The sequence below is a fragment of the Rattus norvegicus genome, chromosome 4 (assembly GCF_021556685.1).
Source record: "Rattus norvegicus strain SHRSP/BbbUtx chromosome 4, alternate assembly SHRSP_T2T, whole genome shotgun sequence".
Classification (NCBI taxonomy): Eukaryota; Metazoa; Chordata; class Mammalia; order Rodentia; family Muridae; genus Rattus; species Rattus norvegicus.
In genome coordinates this window covers 89248261-89264154 of record NC_141537.1, presented here as the reverse complement: position 1 = coordinate 89264154, position 15894 = coordinate 89248261, and positions in this window count along the sequence as shown.

The following is a 15894-nucleotide window of genomic DNA, read 5'->3' as shown; positions in this document are numbered from 1 at the left end:
ACAGGTCTCTATGACCACATAATTAAGGAATGCCTACCTAATGGAAACTTATGTTCCTTCTAGCCACTAGAACAAAAGGAAGATCGATTTAGATCCTGGAAGACTACATTTGATCTGCTCACTTTCTTTTTTTTTTTTTTTTTTCTTTTTTTTTTCTTTTTTTTTTTCGGAGCTGGGGACCGAACCCAGGGCCTTGCGCTCGCTAGGCAAGCGCTCTACCGCTGAGCTAAATCCCCAACTCGGAAGACTACATTTGAAAAATAATCATCCTTGTGTACTTTCCCACACCTGTGCTAGGTGATATACTTTATGCTTTGAAGATTTAATTTAAAAAGCTTATGGCAAACCCTTTGCTGCTTTTCCTTTTGAGACTTGGTAGTTCATGCCAGCCTCCAGGTCCCTGTGTAGCTAAAGATGACCTTGAATACCTGATGTTCCTGTCTCTAGGGCCACAGCCATGTACCACCATGGCCAGCTTTGCATAGTAAAACATTTTAATTTGTTCTTGATTTGTATGATGCTGGGAGGCGTTAGAATTATGTACCACATGTTTTCAGTAAGAGGGAAAGAATCAATCTCCATAATAAAGGGTTGTTCTTTGAAAAAAACATAATATGCTTGTCATAGACTTTACAAACACATTTTTTAAAATTGTAACTTCATTTTAAAATTGTGTATCACAACTTGGTTGATCTGCCTAAAACGATATATTAGCTTTTGCTTATGATTAAAAAAAACTCAAATATATTTTCTACTCTTTAGAAGGAAGACAAAAAGCAAATAACTGAATTATTATAGAAAGCTTTAGACCTATGGACATTTTGTTTTAAATTACAAAAGAAGGTGGTACGATAAAGGGATGGCTTTTTATTATGTAAATAAAATGCAAATCAAAGATGTAACCAATTGTGGTGCATTGAGAGTAGTCAAGTGTAACTAACTCCTAAGGGCAACCATTTGTATCTTACATATCAGAATTACTTTACAGTTTGAAAATACTTGGCACACACTTCTTGTATATAAAGGATATAATTACAGGATATGGTGGTAATGCTTTAAAAAATGAACCTCACTTTAAAAATTAACAGCTATGGTATTTTTTCAATAATCAGCTTTTCTGTTTATTGTAGAACTAAGCTAAGAATAAAAAGTTAATGAGGGAAAAAAAGAATGAGAGGCACTACTCACTATACCCACACTGAAGAAAAGAAAGTGGTTCAGTGACTTCCTCAAGACCATATTTCAGGTCCTAGTATGAGATGTTGGTTCATTTGTTTTGTTGCTATTTTATAGGGTTTTTTCTTCTTTTTTATTGGATGTTTTGTTTATCTAATTTCAAATGTTATCTCTCTCCCCAGTTTCTCCTCAGGAAACTCCCAAATCCATCCCTCCACCCACTGGTCCAACCACATCCTCTCACCCGCCTCCCTGCCCTAGCATTCCCCTACAGTGGAGCATCTAGCTTTCACAGGACCAAGATCCTTGCCTTACAAGGCAGTCCTTGGCAACATATGCAGACGGAGCCATGAATCAGTTCATGTGAACTCTTTGGTTTGCAGTTTAATCCCTGGGAGCTCTGGGGTGCCTGCTTAGTTGATGCTGTTGTTCTTCCTATGGGGTTGCAAACCCCCTCAACTGCCTCAGTCCTTTCTCTAACTCCATTTTTCAGTCCAACAATACACTACATGCATCTGCCTCTATATTTGTCAGGCTCTGGTAAAGCCTCTCAGGAAGAGCTATATCAGATTTCTATCAGAATGTACTTCTTGATATCAGTAATAGTATCATGGTTTGGTGACTGGATATGGGATGGAATCCCATATGTGGCAGTCTCTGGACGGCCTTTCTTCAGACTCTACACTTTGTCCACATATTTCCTTCTGTGAGTATTTTGTTCCCCCTTCTAAGAAGGGCTGAAGCATAACCAATTTGGTATTCCTTCTTCTTGAGCTTCATGTGGTCTCTGAATTGTATCTTGGGTATTCCAAGCTTTTGGGCTAATAACCACTTATCAGTGAGTGCATATCATGTGTTCTTTTATGATTGGGTTAACTCACTCAGGATGATATTTTCCAATCCCATTCATTTGCCTAAGAATTTCATGTAGTCATTGTTTTTAATAGCTGAGTAGTACTCCATTGTGTAGGTGTACCACATTTTCTGTATCCATTCCTCTGTTGAAGGGCATCTGGGTTCTTTCCATTCTGTGGCTTTTATAAATAAGGCTGCTATGAACATAGTGGAGCACATCTCCTTGATATGTGTTAGAGCACCTTGTGAGTATATGCCCAGGAGGGATATAGCTGGGTCCTCAGATAGTACTGTGTCCAATTTTCTGAGGAACCTCCAGACTGATTTCCAGAATGGTTGTACCAGTCTGCAATCCCACCAACAATGGAGGAGTGTTCCTTTTTCTCCACATTCAGTATCTGCTGTCATGTGAGTTTTTGATCTTAGTCATTCTGATGAGTGAGAGGTGGAATCTCAGGGTAGGATTGGTAAAAATCTTTTCCCAATCTGTTGATTGTTGTTTTATCCTAATGACAGTGTCCTTTGTCTTACAGAAGCTTTGCAATTTTAAGAGATTTGATTTGTCAATACTAGATCTTAGGGCATATGGTATTGATGTTCTGTTCAGGAAATTGTCCACTGTGTTAAAAAAAACTCTCCCCCACATTCCCTTCTATTAGTTTCAGTGTATCTGGTTTTATTTAGAGGTCCTTGATCCACTTGGACTTGAGCTTTGTACAAGGAGATAAGAATGGATAAATTTGTTCTTGGCTACATGTTGACCTCTAGTTGAACTAGCACCATTTGCTGAAAATGCTGTCTTTTTCCCCCCACTAGATGGCTTTAGCTCCTTTGTCAAAGATCAAGTGACCATAGGTGTGTGGGTTCATTTCTGGGTCCTCAGTTCTAGGCCATTGATCTAACAACATGTTTCTGTACCAATACCATACAGTTTTTATCTCTATTGCTCTGTAATACACCTTATGGATGGAGATGATGATTCCCGCAGAAGTTCTTATATTGTTGGGAATAGTTTTTGATATCCTGGGGTTTTTGTTATTCCAAATGAATTTGCAAAGAGCTCTTTCTAACTCTATGAAGAATTAAGTAGGAATTTTGATGGATCTTATTGAATCTGTAGATGGTTTTGTCATGATGGCCATTTTTACTATAATAATCCTGCCAGTCCATGAGCATGGGAGGTCTTTCTATCTTCTGAGTTCTTCAATTTTTTCTTCAGAGATTTGTAGTTTTTGTCATACAGATCTTTCCCTTGCTTGGTTAGAGTCACACCAAGGTATTTTATATTATTTGTGACTATTGTGAAGGGTGTCATTTCCCTAATTTCTTTCTCAGCCTGTTTATTCTTTGAGTAGAGGAAGGCTACTGATTTGTTTTAGTTCATTTTATATCCAGGCACATATCCAGCTGAAGTTGTTTAGCAGCTGTAGAAGTTCTCTGGTGGTATTTTTGGTGTCATGTAAGTATACCATCATATCAACTGCAATAATGATATTTTGACATCCTTCTTTCCAATTTATATCCCTTTGACCTTTTGTTGTTTAATTGCTCTGGCTAGAATTTCAAATACTATATTGAATAGGTAGGGAGAGAGTGGGCAGTCTTGTCTAGTCCCTGATTTTAGTGAGATTAGTTCAAGTTTCTCTCCATTTAGTTTGATGTAGGCTACTGGTTGCTTTTACTATGTTTAGGTATGGGCCTTGAATTCCTGATCGTTTCAAGACTTTTATCATGAAGAAGTGTTGAATTTTGTCAAATGCTTTCTCAGCATCTAGTGAAATGATCATGTGATTCTTTTCCTTCTGAGTTTGTTTATATATAGTGGATTACGTCGATGAATTTACATATATTAAATTGTCCCTGCATCCCTGGGATGAAGCCTACTTAACTATGATGAATGATTATTTTGATGTGTTCTTGGATTCGGTTTGGGAGAATTTACTTGATTATTTTACAATATTCATGAGGGAAATTAGTCAGAGGTTCTCTTTGTTTCTTGGGTCTTTGTGTCATTTAGGTATAACCATAATTGTGGCTTCAAAAAATGAATTGGTTAGTGCTCCTTCTGTTTCTATTTTGTTTAATAGTTTGGACAGTGTTGGTACTATGTCTTCTTCGAAGGTCTGATAGAATTCTACAGTAAACCCATCCAGACCTAGACTTTTTTTGGTTGGGAGACTTTTGATGACTGCTTCTATTTCTTTAGGAATTATGGGGTGGTTTAGATAGTTTATCTGTTCCTGATTTAATTTTGGTACTTGGTATTTGTCTAGAAAATTGTCCATTTCATACAGATTTTCCAGTTTCATTGATTATAGGCTTTTGTAGTAGGATCTCATGATTTTTTTGAATTTCCTCAGAATCTGTTCTTATGTCTCCCTTGTCATTTCGGATTTTGTTAATTTGGATATTTTTTTCTGTGCTCTCTGGTTAGTCTGGCTACGGGTTTATCTATCTTCTTGATTTTCTCAAAGAACCAGATCCTGGTTCTGTTGATTCTTCAAATCATTCTTTTTGTTTCTATTTGGTTAATTTCAACCCTGAGTTTGATTATTTCCTGCCATCTACTCATCTTGGGTGTGTTTGCTTCTTTTTGTTCTAGAGCTTTCAGGTGTGCTGTCAAGCGTCTAGTGTTTGCTGTGCTTTTGGAGGCGCTCAGAGCTATGAGTTTTCCTCTTAGCACTGCTTTCACTGTGTCCCATAAGTTTGTATGTTGTGCCGTCATTTTCATTAAATTCTAAAATGTCTTTAATTTCTTTCTTTATTTCATCCTTGACCAAGTTATCATTCAGTACAGTGTTTTTCAAATTCCATGTGTATGTGGGCTTTATGTTGTTTTTGTTGTTATTGAAGAACAGCTTTAGTCCATGATGATCTGATAGGATGCATGGGATTATTTTTATCTTCTTGTATCTGTTGAGGCCTGTTTTGTGACTGATTATATGGTCAGTTTTGGAGAAGGTGCCAACAGGTGCTGAGAAGATGGTATATTCTTTTGTTTTAAGATGAAATGTTCTATAAATATCTGTTAAGTCCATTTGTTTCATAACTTCCGTTACTTTCATTTTGTCTCTATTTAGTTTCTGTTTCCATGATATGCCCATTGATGAAAGTGGGCATTTAAGAGCACCTGGAAGTCAGGCTTCCTCTAGTTGTTGTAAGAGTGGGTGCAGAGCCAGCACCTCAGGTCTGCTCAGGGTCCACGTTCAGACCAGAAGGAACCTGTGCCACTTGCTGTGTGGCGGTTCCTATATCCCTGGATCCAGGGGAACCCAGTTACTCTGGGTGCTGGGGGTAAATGTAGCCTCTCCTGTGATCCTGGGCATTTCAGAGCACCTGGCAGTTGGGCTCCCTCTGGGTGTTGTAGGAGTGGGTGCAGAGCCAGCTCCCAAGGTCTGCTCCAGGTGCAGGTTCAGACTGGAAGGAACTGGTGCCACTGTGATCCTGGGCATGTTAGAGCACCTGGAGTCAGCTTTCCTCTGGGTGTTGTGGGATTGGGTGCAGAGTCAGTGCCGAAGGTCTGCTCAGGGAACTAGTTCAGATCAGAAGGGCATAGTTCTTTATTCTAAAAACTATTTTTTCAGTTTTTATTTATGTATATGTTTTTACGTCTATGTGGGTGTGTGCAATTTGTGTAATGGTGCCTATGTAAGCCCAAAGAGGGTGTAAGATCTTCTGGGATTGGAGCTTTAGGGCAATGTGAGCTACCAGATGTGGCTGTTAGCAACCAACCTTTTGTCTTCTGGGAGTTAGGAGAGAAGCTAAGATGTATGAATAACTAAACCAGCCTAGTCAACCATGGCCCTGCACGGCATTGACCCTGCACTGTTTCAGTTCAAGTCTCTTCAGCAACATAGTTTGACAAGTGATCAGCACTGTGAAATCTCTCCCTCGGAGGCAAGTACTCTCTCTTGTAGGCACTGGGTTTAAGCTTTCTCCTTCTCTTGGTTAGAGATTTTTTAGGGAAGTTCTTATTTCTTTCTTTTTTTTTTTCTTCTTTTTTTTTTCGGAGCTGGGGACCGAACCCAGGGCCTTGTGCTTGCTAGGCAACTGAGCTAAACCCCCAACCCATTTCTTTCTTATTAAAAAATTGTATTGCATTTATTTATTTGTGGGGGTGAGCTCACATATGACAGTGCATGTGCAGAGGTCAAAGGACAACTTACAGGAAGTAGCTTTCTTCTTCTACAATACGAGTCCTGGGGATTGGACTACCATGGTCTGCCTTAGCAGCAATGTTTACCTTCTGAGCCATCTCACTGGTCAAAATTCAATTTTGTTGAGATCCACTATTTCAGTGCTCTGCTAGACAAAAGGGCAGAGAATATCCCCTGAAAACATTCTCATTCCTGCCAGTATAGCTTACATTCTTCCTTCCTGGTTCTGCCAATTGAGACATCCTTCACAATTTGATAAAAGCAATGCATCATCCAAATTATCTTGCTCAAAAATTTTATCATTTTTGTCAGTTTCACAAGGAATTTTTCCCACACTCCTACTATAAAATGAACATATCCACAGGTGTCTTTTAAATACACCATTTCTATCTTTGGCTCATGCTAGGACGGTAGGAAGGCAATCTATGAGACTTGTATTTAGTCACCTAAGGAGAACCCTATGTACCCCAGTAAGAAGAACTCTTGTTCTCCAGACAGAAGTCAGCAAGTGGCTACATAGTCACGCTGGGCCTGGTGAGAGCTACCTTTGTTCACAGACTGTTGTCATGCCTAATGTCTGAGACTTTTGAATCCGGTCTTATTTTCTTTTTGTAATAATTCTCCTAATTTATCTTTAATGAACTTTACTACAGTGTCAAGAAGAAAGCAGGTGGCACAATTCAAAATGATATTTGAAAATTTTTTAAACTGTACAGCAAAGCTATTCTCTTATAAATCCTGTTCCCCATGTACCTACAGATTGCAATTTCACCAAGTTTCCTGTCATGGAAGACTGAAACTGCCTTCCCTTCTCTAACAATACTCTCCTCATTTCTGTCCTGAATCCATAAAGTTCAGATTTCCACTCACAGCTGTCCCTACAGCACCTCCTCTTCCAACCAGTTCCAAAGCTGTTGTTACTTCTCTTTGAAACACTTATTAAAGAATCACTTTAACATAACAAGTTCTATTGACTTTCCTATTTTTTCCTAAGAAGCTTCTACAAACACAGTGACTTAAGAAGCTCCCTGTTATGTGACTTTTCCTGGGGAGTCATAACTTACATCTATTTACTCTAAATAATTTACCATCAACATACCACAGAGATGGTTCCACCCTAGTGCAGCCTAATGAGGCATTGTGTTCCTTACAGCAGTACAAGGTGGAGGAGATTACTTTTGAAGGAAGCATGATGCTGTAACTCCATCACTCAAAAGTCTGCCCCAGAATGAAAAGAAAACACAAAAGCTGCAGCCCAGTAGCTTCCTGCACAACCCTCAGGCAGTTTGGCAAATCAGAGAGTCTCATTTTACTTGAAAGTTTTAGTTACTTTGGTACAGGGCCCTGAGTACTGAAAGGTTACCTGCCCAAAAAGTTAGGTGCTTGTCAATGGAACAAATAAATGTCAGCTTATATAAGGGGACAAAAAGAACCCACCTCTTTGCAGAAGCAATTAAAATTAGAACCTTTTGGTGAGAGGACTATCCTGGATTATCTGGGTTGGCACTAAAGGCAAATACATGTGTTTTTATTAAAAGAATGCTAATTAAGAAAAGACACACAGAAGACAGGGCAGGAGAACAGAAGTGTTGGCCTTTATCAAAGATCCATGTGACACAACCACACTGAGGGATGCTGGCTACTACACTCTAAATGAGGAGAAGGAGGACTTAGTTCTTCAGAAAGCTCATTACAGGTCTGCTCCAGCTGATGCCTTGCTTTTTAACTCTAGCACTGCTGGTTTTGTTCTTCATACTGCTAAAACTAAAAGATAATATAATATGTTTCTGTTGTTCTGCAGCCACCCAGTGTCTGGTTTATGTTTTTGTTTTTGTTTTGTTTTGCTTTTTGTTTTTTTACAGAAACTAATACCAACAACTTTAAATGAGTCTAGGAACTAGTAAGATGGCTCAAGGGTTCAGAGAATTTGAGTGATTCCTAACACTCCCATGGTGGCTCACAACTATCTGTAACTCCAATTTCAGGGTATGTGACACTCTTCTTGTCATCACAGGCACCAAACAGACATACATGCAATCACCCACACACATGGCAATGTTTAATGCATTTTTAAATGATACCAAAGTGTTACTTTTAAAATTTATTTAAGAGTTACTCAGTGAGGCTCAGTGCTTTCATAATATTTCTGACTAGTCATGCTTCTGCTTGTGAGTTTTTCCAACTTTTTTTTTATGTTTTTCTTAAGAATGTATTTTGTTTCTTAATTAATTAGTACTCTTTACCTAGTCTAACAGTATACCAATCCTATGTCAGGTTTACATGTTACTAAATAAGACTTTTAATAAGATTTTTAGCTTTTTTTCACGATGTATATTGAATTCGGGCTTGCTTTCAATGTATTTTTATCATGGAAATTTTAAACATTAGAATGGGAGAGACTAGTACAATAGACCTTCCCATTTCCCATTATTCAACTTTAATAATGACTGGCATATTTCCAAGAACTGATATTTTTCCCGTTAATAGTAATTTTTAAAAGATAGTGTGTGTGTGTGTGTGTGTGTGTGTGTGTGTGTATGCATGCATATATCTGTCCACGTGGATGAAGTTGTATATAACCATGCACTCACATGCAGAAGTCAATGATGGATGCTGAGTGTCTTCCACCATTCTTCTCTGCCTTATTCCCCTAAAATTGGGGTCTCTCACTGAACCTGCATCTCACCTGTTTGGTTAGACTGGCTGGGCTCCCAGCATCCAGAATCTGCCTGTCTCTGCCTGAAACCCTGACTGAGGTTACAGGTACATATGGCCAGGCCACATGAATTCTAAGGGTACAAACTCAAGTCTTCAAGTTTGCACAGTAGGTCCCCTTGCCCACTGAACCATCTCCCACACCAAATCCTTTCTTCTTTGACAGTTCCTAGGTGTAAATGGTAATTTTATCATCTACTTCCTCTAATCTACCCCAACCTCCCACTCTTGCTTAAACCCAGTCTTCCCTGAGAAAGTTCCCCTCCTACTTACATGCCTTTTGTTTTGTGGCCCATGGAGTTTAATTAAAATTGTTTTAATGAATATGGGTATGAGGTTAGAGTCGGAGAGTCATGATACTCAGGATCCTCTCCCCAAACCATGCTGGAATATTGACATGGCCCTATCCTGTGCAGAGCTTGGGATGGTAACAAGAGCTCCTATGAGTTCATGAGTGCTACAGCCATGTCATGTCCAGTATTCCACATCAATCCTTTCTTCTTCCAGCTCTTGGTCTTTCTGCCCTCCATTCTCTGAACTTGCTAGTGGTGATAAAGATGTGCCAATTAGAGATTAGCAATCAAATGTAATTTGTTCTTACTATTTTCATCAATTAATAAGTCTGCATTAACTATCATGTGTTATAAAAAGAAGCATCTTTGATGAAGGTTGGGAACAGTCTTGATTTTGACCAGATCTACAATAGAGTATACAAATTCCCTCCTGTGGAACAGACCTCAAATCCTGTTGTATACAGCAGTTGGGTACTTTTATAATAAGCATGCCTCCATTACAATAGCAGAACACATCTTGTCCAGGCGGGCAGTGTAACTCACAGAGGTCACAGGTGAGTAAAATAGGCTGAGGCGTGAGGTTTCGGAATGAAATTTTATGTGATAGTGAACAAATGGGGTCATTTGGCTATGGTAAATTCCAAGAGAATGCTAGCTATGAGAGTTTAGCTATGATGCACAAGTCATCAGAGAAATGCAATACAAATACTTACCTGTGTACATGGCTATCATCAACCAGATATAAAGAAGCAACCAGTTGCAAGTGTAGAGACAGGGTATTATGCATATGAAATTAGTAGAAATGTGAAATGGTGTAGTTGCTATGGAAACACATTTTGGAAATACCTCAAAAAGTTCAAATTAAAACTACTAGATCACTATTTTTGTCCCCTTTTAAGTGAGATTCAAGTATCCTCACTTGGGCCTGCCCTCTTGTTTAGCTTCTTTGAGTCTGTGGAGTGTAGTTTATGGCTGTACTTTATGGCTTATATCCACTTACAAGTAACTACATACCATAGATGTCCTTTTGGGTCCAGGGTACCTCACCCAGGATAATATTCTCAAGTTCCATCAATTCGCCTAAAATTTTAATCATGTCTTTTTTAAATGGCTAAATAATATTCCATTGTGTAGATTTACCATATTTTCTTTATCCATTCTTCATTTGAGGGGCATTTAAGTTGTTTCTAGTTTCTGGCTATTATGAAAAAATCTGCTGTGACCATAGTTGAACAAGCGTCTCTGTGGTATACCAGGGCATATTTTGGGTATATGCCCAGGAGTAGTATAGCTGGATCTTCAGGTAGAATTATTCCCAGTTTTCTGAGAAACTGTCAAGTTGATTTCCAAAATGTTTGTACAAGTTTGTACTCTCATCAGCAGTGGAAGAGTGTCCCACTCTACCCACATCCTCTTCAGCATGTGCTATCTCTTGAGTTTTTGATCTTAGCCATTCTGACTGTACGAAGGAATCTCAGGGTCATTTTGATTTGTATTTTCCTGATGACTAAGGACTTTGGCATTTGTTCAAGTGCTTTTTGGCCATTCAAGACTCCTCTGCTGATAATTCTCTGTTTAGCTCTGTACTCAATTTTTAAATTAGGTTATTTGGGTTTTGGTATCTAATTTCTTGAGCTCTTTATGTATTTTGGATATTATCCCTCTGTCAGATGCAGGGATGGTGAAGATCCTTTCCCAAACTATAGGCTGTTGTTTTGTCTTATAGACAGTATCCTTTGGCCTTTCAGAAGTTTTTCAGTTTCATTTATCAACTGTTTTTTTTTTTAATTTTTTTTTTAAAGATTTATTTATTTATTATATATAAGTACACTGTAGCTGTCTTCAGATACACCAGAAGAGGGCATCGGATCTCTTTACAGATGGTTGTGAGCCACCATGTGGTTGCTGGGAATTGAACTCATGACCTCTGGAAGAGCAGTCGGGTGCTCTTAACCGCTGAGCCATCTCTCCAGCCCCATATCAACTGTTGATCATAGAACTGATCTTATGTTCTGTTCTGAAAGTTGTCTCCTGTACCAATGAATTCAAGGCTATTCCCTACTTTCTGTTCTATTAGACTTAGTATCCAGTTTTAAATTGGGGTCTTTGATCCACTTAAATTTGAATTTTGTGCAGGGTGATAGATATGGATCTAATTGCATTCTTCTACATGCTGCCATCCAGTTGGACCAGCACCATTTGCCAAAGATGTTCTCCCTTTTCCATTATACAATTTTGACTTCTTTGTCAAAAATGAAGTGTCCATAAATGTGTGGGTTTATTTCAGTGTCTTCAATTCAATTCCATTGATAAACCTGTCTGCTCCTATACCAATAACATGCAATTTTTATTTCTATTGTTCTGTAGTGCATATTAAGGTCAGGGATGGTGATATCTCCAAAAGTTCTTTTATCAAGTGGAATGTTTTTTAGCTTTCTTGGATAGTTTGTGTTTTCCATATAAAGTTGAGAAGTGCAGGGAACTGTTTGGGAGAGGATACAGAGAGGGGAATGGGGTTGTTTTCAGGATCAGGTGAGGGAAGAGACTGAAGAGAGATCCAGAGGGCCAGGAGAATGAATGGATAATTGCAACTGGCAGGGGTAGGGGTAGAGGCATCTCAAGGACATGCTAGAGACTAGGGAGTAGGGAGGTTCCCCATTAATCAATGGTGGTGACCTTAGCTGAGACTCATGGCTGTGGGGATATAGAACTTTAAAAGGCCACCTCCTATAGCCAGGTCAAAACCCCATTGGAGCAATAGGGACAACAGCCCATCCACAAAACTTTCAACCCCAAATTTATCCTGACTACAAGAAATGTAGGGACAGGGATAGAGCAGAAATCCCTATTAATGATACTCTGTTATGCTTGCAGACAGGAGCCTAACATGACTGTCCTCTGAGAGGCTCTACACAGCAGCAAACTAAAACAGGTGCAGAGACTAATGGTCAAACAGGGGATGGAGTGCTGGGACTCTCTTGGAAGAGTTGGGGAAAGAATTGAGTGGCCAGAAGTGGATAGGCTCACCACAGGAAGACCAACAGAGTCAACTAACCTGGATCCTTGGAGGCTCTAAGAGACCTAATCACCAACCAAAGAGCATAGAAGGGCTGGACCTGTAGCAGATGTACAGATCAGTCTCCATGTGGATTACCCAACAACTGGAGCAGGGGCTATTCCTAAAGTCCCTAACTGAGCTGCCTTGATGGTCTCAGTGGGAGAGGATGCATATTACCCTGCACAGACTTGATGTGTGGGGAGATACCCAGGGGGCCTCTACCCTCCCAGAGGAGAAGGTGAGGGAGAATGTGATGAGGGACTGTGTAAGGAAGAACTGCAAGGGGACAGCAATCAGGATATAAAGTGGAAAAATAAATGAATTAAAAAAAGAAGTGTGTGGCATGTCTTACAAGGACATGACAAATTTCCTGTTTGTGTATAGTTTTCAGTTTCCTAAAATTACATTAATCAAGTCAAAATATTCCTACTGATAGGAACAATTCCATGACCACATTGATCATGAGAAATAGTTCTACTTTATTATAAAATATTTTAAGACTGTGAAAGATTTTATATAAACCTTGTTATTTAGAGCAAGAAAATTTGTAAACCATTTGTTCTTAATAAATTCTAGTAGTCAATTGTTCATTTGATGTAAAATGACTTAGAAATAATTATAGCTATTATCTGTCTGTGTAGACCAATGTTTTATCTGACATCTGCATCTGAAATCAATATAGTGTTAGTACTTTGCAGTGTAATGCCTTGTATGGGCCTATACTGGAAAGTTTAAATGTAAAATTCATTGATGACAACTGTGGGGGTTGGAGGGACTACCTGATCACACGGAAATCAATTTTCTAGCTTTTTATTCAAAAAGATAGAAATTCAGACCTTAATGTGATATTCTGTTTCTTGTTTATTCAACATAATTCACAAAACAAAGCTGTGATAATCACCTATATGACCATGAATAGATAATGAAAATAAAGATTTTGACACCATAATAATAATTAATCATTATTCCCCTTTAGAAAGGAGGAAGCCTTGCCACATGCATCACTGGATGAGCCTTAAGAATGCTATGCTGCTCCTTTTAAGTTAGAGGGTGAGGGGTTCATATCATCACTAGTCATCAGATGGCCAATGGGATCTACTTAGTGGAGACTGAATTTGGCCTGATCACACCATAGTGTGTGGCCATTCGGGTTCTCTTAGAGATTGCCTTGGTTTCTACCATTTTCCCAGCACGGGACCTGGAGAGCCCTGGTTAGAGGTCACTGGATCATTCTGAAATAGGGCCCAGGGGCACTGTGGGCAGTCCTTGCCTCTTGTAGATTCAGCCTTAATTTCTGACATCCCAGGAAGCCCAGACCCTGCACAAAGTGGATATCAGAGTGACTACTGTAAGGAGTAAATAACAAGAATAGTTTTACCAAAGAGAATGAGATGCCACATCACGTCTGCCTGTTACACTGATCTGAGTGCACCATTAGAAAACTGAATGTTCCAAAAACCCAGGACATTTTTGGAACTTGTATGCTGTATAACAACTTTGTGTAAATTTTTATACAAGGATTATTTTATTAATTGTATAAAATAGAAAAATAGGGGGAAAAATACTATGCTACCATCTTAAAGATTCTACCCAGCAGCTGACTGAGACAGATACAGATACCCACAGATAAACATTGAACTGAGGTTGGTGACCCTATGGAAGGGTAGGGGAAGGATTGAAGGCCCTCGAGGAGATGGCAACCCCACAAGAAGACCAACAGTATCAACTAACATAGATCTGGATCTCCCAGACACTGATCCACCAACCAAAGAGCACACACAGGCTGCTCTGAGGCCCCCTGGCACATATGTAGCAGAAGGCTGCCCTGTCTGACCTCAGTGGGAAAGGGTGTTGCTAATCCTGCAAGACTTGATGCACCAGGGTAGAGGGATAATGTTGGGGGTTGTCCTCTCAAAGGCTAAGCGGAAGGGAAAGAGGAGAAGAGCTCTGTGAGCAGGGACAGGGTGGAAGCAGCATTTGGGATATAAATAAATAGATAATTAAATAATTTAAAAAGAAAAAAGAACATTATACTGAATAAAATAAAGCAGTCAGAGGAGGGTGAACCCTGCATAAAGCTAAAGAAGTATATTAAAGAAGTATAGTTTTATGCAAAACAGGAAGTGCAGAAGTGGGGCCTAGTGAAAGTAGGAAATGCCACTGATTCAAGTAAATGAATGATCAAAGTCTTTCACTGTTGGAGACACTTGTACAGTCATGTGACCAGGGGAAAGGAATGAACCTCAAAGCTCTTGGAGGTATAACGTTCCACACAAGAAAGAACATACACAGGCTTTGAGTTGGAGGCAGGCCTGTCCTGTTTGGTAAGCAGTGGTAAGAGGCTAGTGTGTGTTAATTCCTCAGTGAGTCAGGGGGAAAGTAGAAGGAAATTAGATCCAAGAGGCAACAGGAACTATGTCACGTCTATCCTGCAAGTCACTGCCAGGACTTTGACTCTGGGTGAAGCTGTTAGGCAATATTGGGTACAGTACGTGGACTGACTCATGTATTGACGATAACAAGCTGAAGAGAAAGAAAAGCAGAAGCAGGGAGGCTTATTAGGAATGTAGCCCAGGCTGTGGTCAGGCATGAGTCTAAATCAGTGATTGTGGAGAACGGGCTGCCTGGAGAGGGGTTGTGTTTGTGAAATTAGCAACTATCACGGAGGAGAAGCCACAATCAAGGAAAGGAAGTGTTAAAGGATGAGGGAAGAAAATACCAATGTTTTAAATAAATGTTTATGGATTCTGAATTTACCCTGAGGGTGGCAGACAGGCAGGCAGACAGGAAGACAAACAGAAATGATCCGCATCGTTACCTATGTTGTGTATAAATGATGTGTCAATCATGTAATAGAGTTCATGCCGAGTTTATAGGTTTACTAACCGTAAAGTAATCTATCAGGTTAGTAAACAACTGTCTAGAAGAGTCTGGATGAGCATATCCTTATTCTAAATAAGCCTCTTGTGGGTTGTGCTTGTTAGCTAGTATTGCTATTACATATTACATCTTCAGGAATCTAGAGGTTGACATCAGAGCACATATAAGCCATATACCATATTCGTCTGTCTGCCATTGACTAGAAACTCTTTGTACTTTACTTCTTTATTTGATTATGGAAAATAGCCCCTAGTCACTTTATGCACAGTAGATCAATAAGTTGGGGAGTGGCAATTAAATATTAACTTTCAGGTTTAAAAATGAGATATACTATAAAATAATCACATTGACTTTCTTTCTCTCGCTCATAAGACAACTCACAAAACACTCACTGAAAAGAATGCTCTGAGTAGAAGCAAACTACTAGAATAAGCTGTGAAGCAACTAGTCTAAAAGGGCTTACTTATTAATGTGTTAGGTGGCAAGGTTAACTACAATTACCAGTGTAATTTATAAAGCCATTGTCAGCACTCAAACTTATACAGCTCATAGATTTCCCAAGCCATTTCTCATCTCTTTTTGCTGCTTAAAATCATTGCTTGCATCTCCATTTTTTTGTTTAATATCAAACCCCAAACACAGTGAGATTAAATGAGAATTTGTTTACTCTCTCTTTTTTAGTATGCAGGGGATCCTCTGAAGGGGAAAAAGATGCCCTTTATCCCAGCAGAGCTTAAAGAGTACAACAAAGGAAGTCAGA